General features: G+C 42.8%; 1 long non-coding RNA gene and 1 pseudogene across 3 annotated transcripts in view; one reads left to right on the top strand and one right to left on the bottom strand.

The window, feature by feature from the left end:
* The window catches only part of LOC147339853 (uncharacterized), a 174568-nt gene that overhangs the window by 149274 nt on the left and 7060 nt on the right, over nucleotides 1-18234 (bottom strand). The window contains exon 3 of one of the 2 annotated variants that reach the window (XR_015159224.1): nucleotides 7383-7586. The exons of the other annotated variant lie outside the window; for it this stretch is intronic. This is a non-coding gene — a long non-coding RNA (uncharacterized LOC147339853). The remainder of the gene's footprint in view (nucleotides 1-7382; nucleotides 7587-18234) is intronic. 2 annotated transcript variants of the gene reach the window in all.
* LOC147339854 (ARL14 effector protein-like pseudogene) lies at nucleotides 14345-16316 on the top strand (annotated as a pseudogene). The gene has a single exon (XR_015159221.1). The product of XR_015159221.1 is annotated as an ARL14 effector protein-like pseudogene (transcript).

The following is an 18234-nucleotide window of genomic DNA, read 5'->3' as shown; positions in this document are numbered from 1 at the left end:
AGGAAACGGCTACGCTCCTCTGGAGAATGCCTAGCAGGCTACAGCCAAAGACTGGGACATGGCTGAACATGCACGCGTGCAAGCACGCAGGCACCCACGAACCCAGGCGCCCATGCATGCAAGCACTCAGGCACCCGCTTACACACGCAGGAGGCCAAACACACAGCCACGCACACACGGACGCTGCCACGAACGCACGCATACACACACGCATGCACACACGCACGCAAGCACATACGTAGACACGCACCCATGCACGCATTCAGGCACCCACAGATGCACGCAGACGTCCACGAGAGTACGCATGCGCACACAACACACGCACACAAGCGCGCGCTCACCACGCACGCATGCGCACATAAGAACCCATACTCGTGGGCACCAAGTCTACCATTGCGCAGAAACAGCTGATCACGGAAACCAGTTGAGGCGCAGATTCCTCATCAGCCATTTGGTAAGCTATAGTTAGCTGGGCCGTGGGGCAAGGAGGTGGGAAGCTTAGTCCTGCTGGTAGGGTGTAGGTGAAGGAGGCACTAGTCAGACAGAGGAGAGACAGAGAGCAAGAACACAGCCATTTTGAGTGGCTCGATCTTCCAACTGCCACTAGAAGTTCCTCGATGCCCCTGGGACTTCACAGGGCAAGTATCTTACAGGTAGTTAGGAAAACGCTTGCCCATGTTTTTCTGAGCTGTGTTTGTTTTCATGTACCTGTTGCTACTTCGTGGTTGCCAGGTAGGCACCTATTTCTATTCTATGACTTGCCATTCTCCAGCACTCACTTTAAGGTCCTATAGCCCCAGTAGGAGGAGCCTGGTAGGCTGCACTCCAAGGGGTCGCTAAGAGTCAGACATGACTCAGCGACTTCTCTCACTTTTCACTTTCACGCATTGGAGAAGGAAATGGCAACCCACTCCAGTGTTCTTGCCTGGAGAATCCTAGGGGACGGGGGTGCCTGGTGGGCTGCCGTCTCTGGGGCCGCACAGAGTCGGACACTACTGAAGTGACTTAGCAGCAGCAGCAGCAGCCCCAGTGTTATGTGATGGTCTCAGGAAGAGTAGGTCTGGGGAGCATAACCCTTCTCGCCCTTTTTTACTTTATCTTGAGTAATTTTCTTTTCATATTTTATCTCCTCTGCACAATAATCACATAACCCTTTCTTGGGCCCAACATGTCAGAACCTCTGATGAACAGAGCACATTCACCCATTAGGCACTGACCCCTCCCTCTAGGGGGCCCCAGAACTCTCATCAGATGAGGCACAGGGCAGACACCAGGTTAAAAATTTGTCTTCCGTCACCCCTCTATCCAGAGATCTTTCCTCTTTTTCCCCTCAGATGAAAGGGACATTAAATCAACTCAGGTAAGGCGAGGACGGGCTTCCCTTGTGGCTCAGTGGTAAAGAATCTGCCTGCCAATGCAGGAGATGCAAGAGACACAGGTTCGATCCCTGGCTTGGCAAGGTCTCCTGGAGAAGGAAACGGTAACCCACTCCAGTATTCTTGCCTGGGAAATTCCATAGGCAGAGGAGCCTGGCCGGCTACAGTCCATGGGGTCCCAAAGAGTCCAACACCTCTCCCCCTCCCACCCTCCTTTATCACTTCTCACCGGAAGTCTTTCTTTCCCACAAGGGCTTAGTAGGACTAAAAGTAATCCCAGCATGGCTTCTCTGGTGGGAGAGGTGATGAGGAGAGGTAGGGGGGAATAAATCTGATTCTGAAAATAGATTGAAATTTAAAATGCAACTGGAAATAAGACCTGGAGCAAATTCACTAAATGATTGATGAGTGAACTTAGTAATTAAGTCAACCTAGTTTCTTTACATATGACTTTCCCCCTGAGAATAATCAGCAGAATTCTAAGAAAAGTATTTGCCAAAGGTATGTTATATTTAATTATCCGTAATTCTGTGCATAGCACAGAGGAAGAAAAAGAAAACCTGGTAAGATGGCCAGGTTCAAGTCTTGCCTGATAATAGAGGTGAATTTTGTGGCTGTTTTAATTATAATTTTTGAGCTAGAATCAAAAGTTCTTTGCTGTAGAATTTACCAGAAAGAACTTGGCTGACAGCATCTATAGTGATAAAAGGTTTTTGTAGGCATACTTTTTAGGCAAACAGAAGGTAGTGCTTTCACTGGTAAAGCATTGCCTTTGTGACAGTTAATGAAGTCTTTCTCTCCAAGGCAGAAGTGGGATAAACAGGCCATGGTGGATTGGGCTCTACCCCTAAAATATAAAGGGGTGGCTGATGAGTCGCTTACACAGGTGAGCAGGAGTAGTGAGAATTCCTACTGTGAGCTAGTCCACCTGCTTCCAGTGACTCTCTCCTCAGAGGGGATTGCCCTTAGGCAGAGTGTCATGTGGAGTCAGTCACTTCTTACCTGAGACCTCAGTTTCCTCATTCTTGAAGATTTCTACAAAAGAAAGCTACTTCCACACCCTCGTGAGTGCTCCAGGAGATACAAAGGGAGTGAGCCAGGGACCCTTTGTTTGATACCTCTTACCAACTGAAGTCACTCAGTCGTGTCCGACTCTTTTCGACCCCATGGACTGTAGCCTATCAGGCTCCTCTGTCCATGGGATTTTCCAGGCAAGAGTGCTGGAGTGGATTGCCATTTCCTTCTCCAGGGGATCTTCCTGACCCAGGAATCAAACCCGGATCTCCCGCACTGCAGGCAGATGCTTTACCTTCTGAGCCACCAGGGAAGCCCCCTGACCAACCATACCTTCATACAGCTCTCATTAGTTACCCTGCCTTTGAACTCCTGTCTGGAGGCAGGCACACTGAACCCATTCCAGATACCTGACCCAGTTGGTCATTTCCTCTTATTATTAGTAAATCATCAGGTTGGCATTTGTGATAAAAAGCAGGAAAGTGGGGGAAGAACTAGAGATAGCAGAAACTTACTCTTCGCTTGCCTGGAATGACTGCTTTCCTTAAATATGCATTGTTTATTTGAAAATATTTAATGAAATCTCCTAGGTAATATTTGATCACAGGTAGTACTCTTGGAAATTTTTTATTGATAGATAGTGTACATACAGAAGAGTGCATGTAACCTAAATGTAAAGCTCACTGAACTTTCAGAACTTTAAACATGCTGTGGCCAATAACCAGATCAATAAAGAGGACTTGGGATTTTCCTAGCCATCCAGTGGTTAGGACTCTATGTTTCTACTGCAGGGGGCATGGTTTCAATCCCTGGTCTGGGAACTAGATCCCACAAGCCACATAGCGCAAATAAGTAAATAAATCTTTACCCACAACCCCAGAAGCCCCCTCCCCCAAATACTCATTCCAGACACAGCTTCTCCCCCTTGGGATAACCAATAGCCTGACCCCTAATAGTAGAGATTCCTTTTGCCTGCCTCTGTACTTTATATAAATAGAAACATATAGCCTGTGCTCTTTTTTCCTGACTTCTCTCAGTCAGCATTCTGTTTGTGAGAGCCTTCCTTATTTCTCTGTGTAGTGATACATTGTTTCTTCTCATTGTTGCACAGCGGTATAAATACACTAGAATGTGTTTATCCACTTTCCTGTTGATGGACCTTTGGGTAGTTTCCAGTTCAGTGCTGTTGCAAACACCCAAATTCATGTCCTTTCATCAACACACGTATGCACTGCTTTGGGATATGTACCCAGGAATTACTGGGTCATAGGGTAAGCAGGTGTTCAGCTTTAGTAGGTATCAACTGTTAGCAAACAGTTTCTTTGTGGTTGTACCAGTTTGCACTTCCACTAGCAGTGACGAGACTACTGGTTGCTCTACAGCCTCTCCTAAAACGTACTCAGATCAGTCCCCTACCTACTAAGGGATGTGGTATTTCTAGTGGCTCAAAATCCAGATTCTGGAACTAGACTTTCTGGGTTCAAATTCCTGCTTCATCCTTTAATAGGTGTGTAACCTTACGCACCTTACTTAATTTTTATGTGCCTCAGTTTTTTTCTTCTGTAAAATGAGGACAATAACTAGATCATCTACCTCATAGAGTTAAGGATTAAATGAGTTAATGGGTGGAGAACACTAAGATTAGTGCCTGGCATATAGACAGTACTCCATAAATCTTAGATATTATTTTCATTCAAATGCATCGAAAAAAATCAGTTGGAACCAGTGCAATAAGAGAGTTGTGTATCTTACTGTAAATGAAATACAAAGTTTCCCACGTATCCTGGGAGGCAGTCAGATAAGTGCCACAAGGGGTCTCTGTATGCAGGAGCAAGATAGCATTCATGTCTGAATCTCGGGCTATGCCAGTCACAGCTAATCCTTGGGAACTTGTATGTGCAAATTAAACTAGAATGTCAGTGCTCCAAAATATTCATAGGAGAGTATGAACCATGGATACAATCACTATAAATGTCTGGCCTTTATTTATTTGGCCAATGAAGCCACTGACATCTCTCCTCTTTAAGTTAGCAGATGAGAGTTTAGTGAATTCTTTACAAACTCCATAAACTTTTACAGTCTCAGATCAGATAAGATCAGCTCAGTCGCTCAGTCGTGTCCGACTCTTTGTGACCCCATGAATAGCAGCACGCCAGGCCTTCTTGTCCATCACCAACTCCCGGAGTTCACTCAGACTCAGGTCCATCGAGTCAGTGATGCCATCCAGGCATCTCATCCTCTGTCGTCCCCTTCTCCTCCTGCCCCCAATCCCTCCCAGCATCAGAGTCTTTTCCAATGAGTCAACTCTTCGCATGAGGTGGCCAAAGTACTGGAGTTTCAGCTTTAGCATCATTCCTTCCAAAGAAATCCCAGGGCTGATCTCCTTCAGAATGGACTGGTTGGATCTCCTTGTAGTCCAAGGGACTCTCAAGGGTCTTCTCCAACACCACAGTTCAAAAGCATCAAGTCTTCGGTGCTCAGCCTTCTTCACAGTCCAACTCTCACATCCATACATGACCATAGGGAAAACCATAGCCTTGACTAGATGAACCTTTGTTGGCAAAGTAATGTCTCTGCTTTTGAATATGCTATTTAGGTTGGTCATAACTTTCCTTCCAAGGAGTAAGTGTCTTTTAATTTCATGGCTGCAGTTTTACAGTCTAGCCCTTGGCAAACACCACTTTAGGAATTAACATAGATGTGGATTTCAGTAAATAACTGTAGATTCAGTAAATATTCCATGGAAGAAAGAGAAATGGTAAAGCATGATCATGGGAGAGTAGGTAGGAAGTCCAAAGACATGCAAAGCTGACACTCCAGTCTCCATGAATGAGTCATTGGCTAGAATTGGCTTTTAATGTTAAATATCAGCAAATACATTTTTTGTGTCCATCTTCTAGCTTTTGTTCTTGTTGTTGAGTTGCTCCGTCTTGTCTCTTTGCCACCCCAGGCTCCTCTGTCCATGGGATTCTCCAGGCAAGAGTACTAGAGTGGGTTGCCATGCCCTCCTCCAGGGGATCTTCCCCACCCAGGGATGGAACCCACATCTCCTGCATTAGCATGTGTATTCTTTACCACTGAGCCACCAGGGAAGCCCATCTTCTATTACAGCTTGCACTGAGTTTAGCTGCTCAGTTGTGTCCAGCTCTATGCGACCCCGTGGACTGTAGCCCACCAGGCTCCTCTGTCCATGGAATTCTCCAGGCAAGAATACTGGAGTGGGTTACCACACTCTCCTTCAGGGGATCTTTTCAGCCTAGTGATTGAACCCAGGTCTCTGGCATCACAGGCAGAATTTTTACCCTCTGAGCCACCAGTGTAGCTTGTTGCTGCTGCTGCTAAGTCACTTCAGTTGTGTCCGACGCTGTGAGACCCCATAGACAGCAGCCCACCAGGCTCTGCCATCCCTGGGATTCTCCAGGCAAGAACACTGGAGTGGCTTGCCATTTCCTTCTCCAATGCATGAAAGTGAAAAGTGAAAGTGAAGTCGCTCAGTCGTGTCTGACCCTTCGTGACACCATGGACTGCAGCCTACCAGGCTCCTCTGTCCATGGGATTTTTCAGGCAAGAGTACTGGACTAGGTTGGCATTGCCTTCTCCACCAGTGTAGCTTAGGTGGGTCGCAACTCTGGTTGCCTATTAGAGTCACATGGGGGGAATTGCCTGGTGGTCCAATGGTTGGGACTCTATGCTTCCACTGCAGACAGGTGTAGGGGAGTGACCAGTGTTTGTTCCCTGATCTGGGAACTAGTATCCCACACACTACTCAGTGTGGACAAAGAAAATAAAATTACTTGGGGAACTTCAAAAAACTCACGTTTCCCCCACCAAAAAATAAAAAATGCTCAGCTTCTCACCCAGAAATGTTGATTGAGTTTCTTTGTCATCACGGCCCAGATTTTTTTTTTCTCAAGGTCTCCAAGTGATTCTAATGGGCAGCCAGAAATGGGAAATATTTCCTTCTCAGTGTCACTGCAACAATCCTGGCGGTGCTTTCTGAATGGTTGTCTCTTGCAGTGGGGTCACAGGGAGGATCCTGAGTAGTTTCTGTGGAGTCTGTCTGGTTTAGTCAAGAAAAGCTCAAAACACTGGCTCAACGGGTTTTTATCTGGTACATTTTGTCTCCTACCTATCACCTCAGAATATTCCAATCTATGTTAAGCCTTCCTGTGGTTTCTAAAGCACAATACTTTCCAAACTGAAGACTTACCATTTCAAATCTCATGGGCTATGATTCAATCTAGAGCAGAACTAAACAGAACTTAAGTATCCCAATTAGTAATTGGATTGAAAAAAGACCCAGGAAGTGCCCTTCATAAAAGAGTGAAATTGTGCTTTATGTGGTGGTTGTTGCTATCACCTGTGGTGTCAACTGCAGGAAAAATAGGAAAAAGCCATGGAACAATCATTGTATTGGGTCGGCCAAAAAGTTCATTCTGGTTTTTCCATGAACTGTCACAAGAAACACAAGTGAACTTTTTGGCCAATGCAATATTTGAATGTGGGTACACGTGAATTTGAGTTTCTGGGTCAGCCACTTGTTAGCTATGAGTCCTTGCCTTCTCTGAGCAGATGTTTCATGAAAGATGGAAGCAATAGCAGATCTCAGAAGGAAATTTTGTAGAGTAAAGGAGCTAATGTTAGTGGTGCTTGGCAAGCAGTGAGTCCCATGTAAATGGCAGTTACCCTCATGTGTTATTTGGCTAAGGCTATGATGCTGTTGCATAGCAAACACCCCACCCCTAAATCTTAGTGGTTGACTAAGATACCACTGATGTTCTTACTCATGTGTCTATGGGTCACTTATGGCAGCTCTGCTTAAGGCTATGAATCAGACTGAGATCTGTTCATATGTGTCAGAGAACAGAAGGAAAAATTATGAAGAAATAATACATTCTTCCACACTTCCCTTCTGCAGAGTGTCAACAGAGGAGACAAGAAGGGTGGGTAATGAGGGAAGAAATAAGTAGTTGGATCCCGTAGGAACTCTACCTTGTGCCTCATTTGTAAGCGCTTGTCTGGCCTCCTTTGTAGAACTGCTCCAGCACTCGTTGCAGGCACAGAAACGCAGTTCTGTGGGCGTGGCAGCTTTCTGGATCCTCCCCCACTCCAGGTATTTGTGATGAGGGACACACTACTCAGAGACAGTCTAGAATTCACCAGAAGCCTTCTTACATTCTGCTTGCAGGAACACATCTAATTTTATTTAGGAAGACAAACAGAAGCAAGAGCTGGTGAAATTCAGCAAAACAGACTATACTATATACCAGGTGTCAAAATAACCAGATCTTTGTCTAAATTCAACCCCTTCTCTTTACCCTTTCCACAACTTTTTAATGTATGGGCGCTGTCTCTTATGATTTGCTCCAAATGACATCTCTTCTCCAGTATATAATAAAGTGAAGTGGCTCAGTCACGTCCAACTCTTTGGACCCTGTGAACTGTATCCTACCAGGCTCCTCCGTCCACGGGATTCTCCAGGCAAGAGTACTGGAGTGGGTTTCGATTTCCTTCTCTAGGGGATCTTCCCGGCCCAGGGATCGAACCTGAGTCTCCCGCATTGCAGGCAGACACTTTAACCTCTGAGCCACCAGGGAACACCTCAGTATATAATGGTGGTAGGCTAAGAGTCCTTCATTTCAATTCTAATATTTCATTTGTATTTCAAATCTAGGTGAATAGGCAGCCCCACCTCTATTTAACCAGAGGGTTCTGGCCAAATACGTAGCGTGGTTGTAGACAGTTACCAGATACTCCCTCATATATTCACTAATTTCAGGAGGAGTGTAGTGAATTAATCAAAGGTGTTTAACTGTCATAACTGAGGATCACTCAGAATATATCTCAAGATATCAAACTGTATGAAAGTCATCTCCCTAAAGATCTTTGTTGAAGGATATTTAGCAACAGCTGTGCGATCAGAGGATGGCAGGCAGAGCTGGGCTCTTTTACAATCTCAGAAGGGTTACACAACCAGCCTTCTCTGGGTGTGGTCCCTGGACCACCAACATCAGAATCACAGGGTTGTTTGTTACAAAGGCAGAGTCACAGGCAAACCCCCAGACTTATTGAATTGGAATTTCTTGGTGCAGGACCTAAGAATTTCCACTTCTGTATACACCAAGGCTTTTGTATAACCTCAAATATAGACAGAGTTCCCATACATCTTTGATTCCCAGTATCAGTTATGGAAAATGTGATATTTTTCTAATGCCAAATTAATCATTCTCACTGTTAAACGAAAAGGATCTCTTTGATTATTACTATTACTGAAGGATTTTTAAAAGACTAAATTTTTGAAACTTTCAGCCAGGGTACTACTGTAATAAGATTTCTTTTGCCCCCTTCGCTTTTTTTTTTTTTTAACATAATCTGAACATTTGAAACTATTTTTCATTAATACTATTTCAGTAATAACCATTTTCCTCCCATTTTCTCAAATACCGATGGCCTAAAAAATTTGTATAAACATTTTTAGATGAAAGATGCAAATTAAGAGACACAATTATTGGGAAGGACAGGAGATTTTATTCGTGTGTTACATTTAACACATTTTCCTCCTAATGAATAGATGATAAACTGCCTTTTTCTGGTGTTTTAGGTAAAAGGACTGTCTTCGGTGAAAGTAGTGTAACCACCTAAATAAGGATTATCTTTCATCTTCCATTTAGTAAGTATATTTTAATATTTTTAATCTGTGTGCGTGGGATAATAAAAAGCATTTACTGCTTCAATAAGTGAATTAAACAAAAAGACAGTTTTGAGAGCCGAGAGAAGTATGAAAAACATCAACCAAGAACAAGTCTAGTGGACTCCTCCCTCCCTTTTCTACCTTCTTTCACCTCCTATTATTACATGTAAGTTTAAAGGGGTTCATCTTAACGGATTCCTGCTTCCAACTATGTGGAAAGTGAATTGGAATCATTTGGAATATTCTGAAACCTTACTGTAATCATGAACACAAAGATGTAAAAAGATGTTGAAACATCTGTTTTCCAGATTAAGAATATCACCCAGATAGTTGGGGGAAAGAAAAGTCTTCCATTATCTCACCTTTAATTCAATTAGCAAATACATGTCATTCTAAAAGATTCTGGTAACCATTGCTCAGAGGGAGAACAATCCAGAAAAGAAACACAAAAAGGATATTTTCAGCACCATGAAATTTAAGGACTAACAGAACTATGGTAAGAAAGATAAGACTTTTATGTGGCTGGGCTCAGAGTTTTTTCACTCTATTTTATGACAAGTAAATAGTTGAGTGACAAGAAGAAAATAATGTTACCTTCAAAGTGATTTCAACAGAAAAATTATTTCCCTGTGAAAATACCAAGATATTTCCTGACCAAGAGGATTGGAATGTCAAGGGTTCAAATGCATTCACTGAGCATTTATTTCTATTTTGAATTTCCCTAAACTGTTTGCCTCAACATATCCTCCCAACATTTTTGAGAGAGGTCAAGGGTTTAAGAGGCCCTGGGGTTTAAACTAACAATTCTGGTTCACAAACATATCTCATGTCAAAGGTTGAGTGTGCTATAGAAAGTGAAGTTGCTGAGTTGTATCCGAATCTTTGCAAACCCGTGGACTGTAGCCCACCAGGCTCCTCTGTCCATGGGATTCTCCAGGCAAGAATACTGGAGTGGGTTGCCATTTCCTTCTCCAGGGGATCTTCCTGACCCAGGGATCGAACCCGGGTCTCCCGCATTGCAGGCAGATGCTTTAACCTCTGAGCCACCAGGGAAGCCCAATATTTCTTTGAGCCCCTTTTTTGTGTGGGGGGCGGGGGAGGCAAGAATACTGGAGTGGGTTGCCATTCCCTTCTCCAGGAGATCTTCCCAACCCAGGGATTGAACCCGGGTCTCCCGTATTGTAGGCAGACGCTTTACCGTCTGAGTTACCAGAGAAGTCTTGAGTGTGCTATAGCTGAACATAAAATAGCCACACCTGTTCAGTTGCCTGGTGATTTTACTTGCAGTATCCAGCAAATTGAGCTATTATAGTGCTTCTGTAGTAAAAGGTCTCATTGTAACCTGATTCTATTTTCTTTTATTGAGAATCAGTTTTGTGTTTGGTTCACAGCTATTCATAACTAAACTTTGAGTTTCTCCACCAGAGTCTTGATGCCTGTTTCTAAACCAAATACTGTGCCCTAAAATTGGCCTACACAGATATTTTGCTAAATTGAAGAGTGAAAGATTTTTACCCCAATTTATTCATTTTTGTTTCTATATTTTTTTAATGTATCTGACACGTGTGATCTTATGAGAATATACACCATATCTCTCCACACAATCCTCAGGCATATCACATCTTCAGACTTCTACCAATGTGCTTGGCATATTTCCAGGCCAAGGCGAAATCTGAATTTGCATACTCAAGACTTCCCAGAAACTCTCAGCTGCTCTGATGTCCTCACTTCTTTACCCCCACCTCTGTATTGCTCTAGGTATCTGGGTCCATGAAGTTATCTGCATTTGATTAACTGAGTAGAAGAGGAGATAGGCCTCTGAAGGAGGATCTCAAATACATGAAGTTCATCTCTATTCTTTGTATTTCAGATGCATGATATTTGTAAGTCACTATTTCTAGTTGCACATGTGATAGAAGCTTTGCTTCCTCCCTATACACAAACACATTGTCATATATTATATCATGATGATAGAAATAATTGCAAAGGTAAAGTAAATGATGGCCATGGTTACATTGTAAACAACTTAGTTAGAGCAGGTCTTTGTTATGAGAGAATAAGGAAAGGGTTTATTGAAGTATGAGAGAGAGTCGTATCAAAATCAGGGCGACTATTCCATGTAAGAAGACCAGGTATGTATGCCCAAAGGCATAAACATATTCATACTGAGGATAATTTTGGGGCATAGGAATGAAAAAGCAGGATAGATGGTGAATCATACAAGTATCTTGGTATAAAATGTCTCAGATCATCCTTTTGTTTAGTAAAATTAAATAATAAAAATCATTACACACATAAAGATGGAATTTGTCATGTGATATGAATGAGTAAAGTGCTTAAAATAATCACACAATGTTCTTTTCACCAGGCCATCAAGCTCTTTCCATTGTTTTTTCACATTTTCTTTTGTGTCCTTCAGTAACTGGGTTTTGGACTGTACCTGATTTACATCCTGTTAGTATCATGTTCGCAGAAGGCAATGGCACCCCACTCCGGTACTCTTGCCTGGAGAATCCCATGGATGGAGGAGCCTGGTAGGCTGCAGTCCATGGTGTCCTGAAGGGTTGGACACGACTGAGCAACTTCACTTTGACTTTTCACTTTCTTGCACTGGAGAAGGAAATGGCAACCCACTCCAGTGTTTTTGCCTGGAGAATCCCAGGGATGGTGGAGCCTGGTGGGCTTCGGTATATGGGGTTGCACAGAGTCGGACAGGACTAGTAGGATTCATTTTTGTAAAGGCCACTGCTTGAAGGACTCTGGATTTGTGTGTGCAATTGTGACTGCAATAAATAGGGCACAATTCCTAGCATATATGATAGACTCCAGATCAATATTTGTTGAATGAATGAAAAAAAATAGTGGCTTTAGACTGAATTATGGTGGCAAATTTGCACATAAACACACACACACATTCACTTTTTTTTACCATTATGGGGATGAACTGGGATTTTTTAAGATTTAAAGCTTAGTTCTGGAGAAGGGAATGGCAACCCACTCCAATATTCTTGCCTGGAAAATGGACAGAGGAGCCTTGGAGGGCTATAGTCCATGGGGTTGCAAAGAGTTGGATACAAATGAGTGACTGAGGACCTCACTAAACTGGGGGGGAGGGGTGCAGAAAAACGATATAAAGCTTAGTTCTAAATAGGGATGCCTCTATGATATTTGATTATTACGAACCCCACCCCCACCCCCCATAGCGTTCTCTGAATCTGAACTGGAGCACCTTTCCCAGTCCTTGCAGTGAGCTGCAGACACTTGATCTCTCCAGTGGAGATTGCCTAACCTTTGCGGGCAGAAACCTGGTCTTATATCATCTTTGAAGTTCTCACTGCACCTAATTGAGGGCATACCCATAGAGAAGGTACTATTAGTATCCCCATTTTCAGATGAGGAAACTGAGGTTAAGCAACTGAAGTCATCTTAAGTTCAAGTCAGATAGTGGTGAAGACTGCTAGTATCTGATCCCTGGCAGTGTGATGCCTGAGGCTCCTCTGTCTAGGGTAATGTATCAGAAAGGTAGCTGCTACCCTTTTTTCCCCCCAAAATAATAAGGTAAGTAGTCAACTATGAAATTACAACTCAAAGAATAAGAGTAACGAAACAACTAAATGTTCTAGACCTGCCAAGACATTGGAGTAACTTAGATAGAAATTATGCAATGGCAACCCACTCCAGTACGCTTGCCTGGAAAATCCCATGGACGGAGGGGCCTGGTGGGCTGCAGTCCATGGGGTCGCTAGGAGTCGGACACAACTGAGTGACTTCACTTTCACTTTTCACTTTCATGCATTGGAGAAGGAAATGGCAACCCACTCCAGTGTTCTTGCCTGGAGAATCCCAGGGACGGGAGAGCCTGGTGGGCTGCCATCTATGGGGTCGCACAGAGTCGGACACAACTGAAGCGACTTAGCAGTAGCAGCAGATAGAAATTATGAAACTGTATTATTTCTGTCCTGAGTATTTACTCAACAAGATCCTGGAAAATAAATCCAATTCAAGAGACAGATTCAGGGGAATCATTTGCTTTTCCCTCTCTGTAGACACTACATCATTCAAGTGACAAGGAAGACCTAAAAGGAACCTGTTGTGTGAAATTAGTACTATGGATCAAACAGAGTGTGGCCAGTCCTCTGGAACTGTCTGAAACTCTCCAGTGAGAAGCAAAGGGAATTTTTCTCTAGTATGGTGATCCTCTCACAGCTGAGGCCCCATCCTCTGTCTCTCTTCCTTCTGGCCAGTTTGCTTCTTGAAGCTAGGCAGAACATCCTTAAAGAAATGGGGATCCTCTGCCTCTCTACTTTCAATTATCAGTAGTTTGGGAAGCTTTGTGGAGTCTGCAGGACATAGGCCAGTTAGGAGAGAATCAGAGGGATGGGGGGAGTGGTGAGGGAGGAGACATACACAGGGAGACAGTGAGACATGGAGAGAGGTGAAACGACACTGAAAGTCCTTGAGAATGTACTGACTTTAGAAAGCCTTTTAAAAACCAAACACTAATTCAATATGATGAATTACCTTAAAGTAGTTTGTAGAGTGTTTCCTGAGGAGAATTGGAGGTCACTTCAAGCGAAATAAATAAACCACAACTAATGTGTTGATGTTTTAAAGAGAAAAGTCAGTCGCTAAAAGTGCCCATCCAATTTCCATGACTTACTACAGTCATTAGAAACAAGGAATATGTTTATTGATCTGAAGTGGTTCAAACAGTATTTTCTTTGTTCAAACCTATTTAGCTGGAGGAAAAGTCAAGAGTTTGCCTTGTGTGGGGGTGGTGGTAGGGCATTGTGGAGAGAAAGAGATTCTTTACATAAAAACCTGTTGTTTTTCTATCCTAGGGCCACTCACCGAAGAAGAATAACTGGGTTCCTATTAAAGCAAAGCAATTTTTGCCCCTGATCAAGTAATTTTTGCCCCTGATCACTATTGGTTTAGCTCTAGGCCCCTGAGACTCAAAGTAGGTTTGGAATTAGCAATATCAGTACAATCTGGGCATACATTAGAAAGGTAGACTCTCTGGCCCCACCCCAGTCCTAACTGAATCATAATCTAGTTAATCATAATCATAATCATGAAACGATTCATATGCACATTAATGTTTGAGAAGTACTAGTCTAGACAAACATGAATGGTTATTTAAACATTTGATAGACAAAAGAGATGGTTAAATAAAGGAGGAAATACTATCTGATAAAAGCACTTTTGTCCAGATTTGTTGGTGTTGACAAACTTGCTCCTATCCACTTAAGCCAGGTTTGAAGTAAAAACTTAATAGGCCCATTCTGAAATGACTTTTACTAGCTCCAGTGTCCTCATGGTTGACTGAGGTCCCACAAATGGTTGCTGACTTTGTTTGTGTCCCCAGGTGAGCAGAAATGAGTGAACAAGCAGAAAAGAGCAGTTCCCTGCGAGAGAGACCTGCACGTCAAAGGTCTCCTGAGAAACCAAGTGAGAAGGAACTGAAGCAAATGAAATGGTTGGATCGGCAGTTAAAACGGTTGTCATTTCAAAATCCTGGGCCTCAGGTAGCCAACTTTAATCCTCAACTAAGGCAGCAGATAAAGAAAGGGCAAATGGCAAAGAAGAATGAGTTTGTTTCTGTAAAACGCCAAGTCAACAAGTATGACAAAAAGGGCAGGCTCACCTTCAATAAGGCTGACCTGTGTGACTGCCTTGATGAAGGCTGCCTGGGTTGCTTCTACCCGTGCCCCAAGTGTAAGTCCACCAAGTGTGGGTCCACTTGCCGCTGCAACCGCCGCTGGGCCTACGACACCATAGTCGATGAGAATGGGGAGGTCATCAGCAAGATGCCATTCGACCTCTCAGACTAGGTGCAGCCCTCCAGGCTGATCAATTTTCTCTGCTTTGCAGTTAAACCAGCCGCTTTCTCCTGGGTGAATTTTAGGACTGGGGGAAAAAAGTTTTAGAAATATAATTTAGTTAGTGTTCTCTGAAGCCGGTAAAGTGTCTGCCTGTAATGCAGGAGACCTGGATTCGATTCCTGGGTTGGGAAGATCCCCTGGAGAAGGAAATGGCAATCCACTCCAGCACTCTTGCCTGGAAAGTCCCATGGACAGAGGAGCCTGATAGGCTACAGTCCATGGTGTTGCAAAGAGTTGGACACAACTGAGCCACTTCACTTTCACTTTCTCTAACCTTCCTGCTGTGATGACTCAAATTCCTCCTCTGGTAACCAGCAACTCCATTGCTACTCTCCTCTCAGATTAAAAATCCCTTTCCTCTTTGCTGGTACCTTAGGAGATGGAGTTTTAGGATTTTTAGAATTCTGTAGCTGAGAGCTTGTCTTGACATAGAACATATGTTTATAATAGCTAGTTACCGTTAGGATCTTACACTTTATCAGTTCTAAATCAGAATTGCTATTTGGATTGACTTGGCACTGCATACTCATAGTCTCATTTTTTAGTGTTACTGTTTTAACAATATTAAAATGAAATGTTTTTTTTTTCAAAAAAACCTTTAATAGGCCCCATGGCCCCGTGGCCCAATATATGAGCACAAAAGCAGAGATTCAATTTAAGTGATATCCAAAATGCCAACTGGAAGCAGACTTCAAAGGACAAATTTTAATCTAATTGTTACATAGAAATGATTTAAAAGCATTTTTTTTTTTTTTTGGTGGCTAAGATTACCAGCCACACAGAACTGGCCAAGGTGGTACAAAATTCCTAAGGCCTAAGTTGCATTTGGTCTTGGAGGTACAGGATTTAAGGCAATTCAGCTAGAGTTTCGCTGACCTCAGTGAAGATACCATCTCAGAAGACTGATGTGGAACATCTGGGACAGGTTTGGCAGCTATTGTGCAAAACTGTTTTTAGGGAAAATCTCTATGAAAATGTTCATACCCATAGCGTCATCCGGAACATTTCTCTTCAGTCATCTTTGATACCAAGTTTTATTCAAATGGTCTGTAAGGAGAAAATTGCTTTTTCCACTTTTCCATGTTTACTTCTCATAAACATTTAATTGCTTCTTCGGAAGCTTTGGATTCAGCACAAAGAGACTTTCCACTGAACACAGTTGTGCAGGCACTGGCTGAGGCTGCAGATGTAATGGGCTAAAAATAGACAAAAGGCCCCTATCTCTATCCCACCAAATGGCTATGTATGTTTACCCACTAGAAAATATTCACCTGAGACCACTTTTGCCTCTGACTAACTCACCCAATATCTCTGTGTGGCAAATTCATGAATAAAAAGCATTTAATTTTCCTTACTTTGATTTTTCTTGTCTGTGAGAAAGCGTGTGTGTTTTAGACCCAAGAGAAAAAAAGAAACTTTTCCCCGCTTCACTGAAGCAAATCCATATTTTGTTCTTTGACAAACACCAATCACTTTACATCAGAAATTCCTGATAGTGATATTAGGTTGGTGCAAAATTTTGCCTCATCTGCCATATTCACCTGACCTCTTGCCAACCGCCCACCACTTCTTCAAGCATCCTGACAACCTTTTGTGGGGGGAAGGCTTCCACAACCAGCAGGAGGCAGAAAATGCTTTCCAAGAATTTAATCAAATCCTGAAGCACAGATTTTTTAAAAAATATTCATTTATTTTTAAATTTTATTTTTTAATTGAATAATTGCTTTATAGAATTTGATGTTTTCTGTCAAAGCTCAACATGAATCATCCATAAGTAAACATATGTCCCCTCCCTCTTGAACCTCCCTCTCATCTCCTTCCCCATCCCACCCCTCTAGGTTGGTACAGAGACGCTGTTTGAGATCCCTGAGATATACAGCAAATTCCCTTTGGCTATCTGTTTTACATATGGTAATGTAAGTTATCCGGAGAAGGCAATGGCACCCCACTCCAGTACTCTTGCCTGGAAAATCCCATGGATGGAGGAGCCTGGTAGGCTGCAGTCCATGGGGTCGAGAGGAGTTGGACACGACTGAACGACTTCACTTTCACTTTTCACTTTCATGCATTGGAGAAGGAAATGGCAACCCACTCCAGTGTTCTTGCGTGGAGAATCCCAGGGATGAGGAAGCCTGGTGGGCTGCTGTCTCTTGGGTCGCACAGAGTCAGACACAACTGAAGTGACTTAGCAGCAGCAATGTAAGTTATCATGTTACTCTTGCCATACAGCCCGCTCTCTCGTGCCTTCTCCCCATGTCCATGAGTCTGTTCTCTCTGTTTCTCCATTGCTGCCCTGCAAATAAATTCTTTGGTACCATCTTTCTAGATTTTGTATACATGCATTAGTATACAATATTTATCTTTGTCTTTCTGACTTCACTCTGTATAATAGGCTCTAGGTTCATCCACCTCATTGGAACTGACTCAGATGTGTTCATTTTTATGGCTTAGTAATATTCCATTGTGTATATGTACCACAACTTCTTTATCCATTCATCTGTCGATGGACATCTAGGTTGCTTCCATGTCCTAGCTATTGTAAATAGTGCTGTAGTGAACACTGGGGTACATGTGTCTTCCGTAGTGACTGTATCAATTTACATTCCCACCAACAGTGCAAGTGTTTATCCACACCCTCTCCTGTTTGTACACTTTTTGATGAGGGCCATTCTGAGTGGTGTAGGTGATACTTCATTGTAGTTTGGATTTGTGTTTCTCTAATAATGAGCGATATTGAGCATCTTTTCATGTCTTTCTTAGCCATCTGTATGTCTTATTTGGAGAAATGTCTGTTTAAATCTTTTCCCCATGTTTTAATTGGGTGGTTTTTCTGGTATTGAGTTCTATGAATGAGCTGCTTGTATATTTTGGAAACTAATCCTTTGTCAGTTGTTTGATTTGCTATTATTTTCTCCTGTTCTGAGGGTTGTCTTTTCACCTTTCTTATAGTTTCCTTTGCTGTGCAAAAGCTTTTAAGTTTAATCAGGTCCCACTTGTTTACATTTGTTTGTATTTCCATTACTCTAGGAGGTGGGTCATAGAGGATCTTGCTTTGATTTATGATATCAAGTGTTCTGCCTATGATTTCCTCTAAGAGTTTTATAGTTCCTGGACTTACATTTAGATCTTTATTCCATTTTGAGTTTCTCTTTGTGTATGATGTTAAAAAGTGTTCTACTTTCATTCTTTTACATGTAGCTGTCCAGTTTTTCCATCACTGCTTACTGAAGAGGTTGTCTTTGCCCTATTGTATATTCTTGCCTCCTGT

Source organism: Bos grunniens, chromosome X, assembly GCF_055505025.1.
Source record: "Bos grunniens cultivar Pamir isolate PY7600 chromosome X, Bosgru_T2T1.0, whole genome shotgun sequence".
NCBI lineage: Eukaryota > Metazoa > Chordata > Mammalia > Artiodactyla > Bovidae > Bos > Bos grunniens.
Note: the sequence above shows the minus strand (reverse complement) of the source record. Positions and strands in the feature narration are given on the sequence as shown.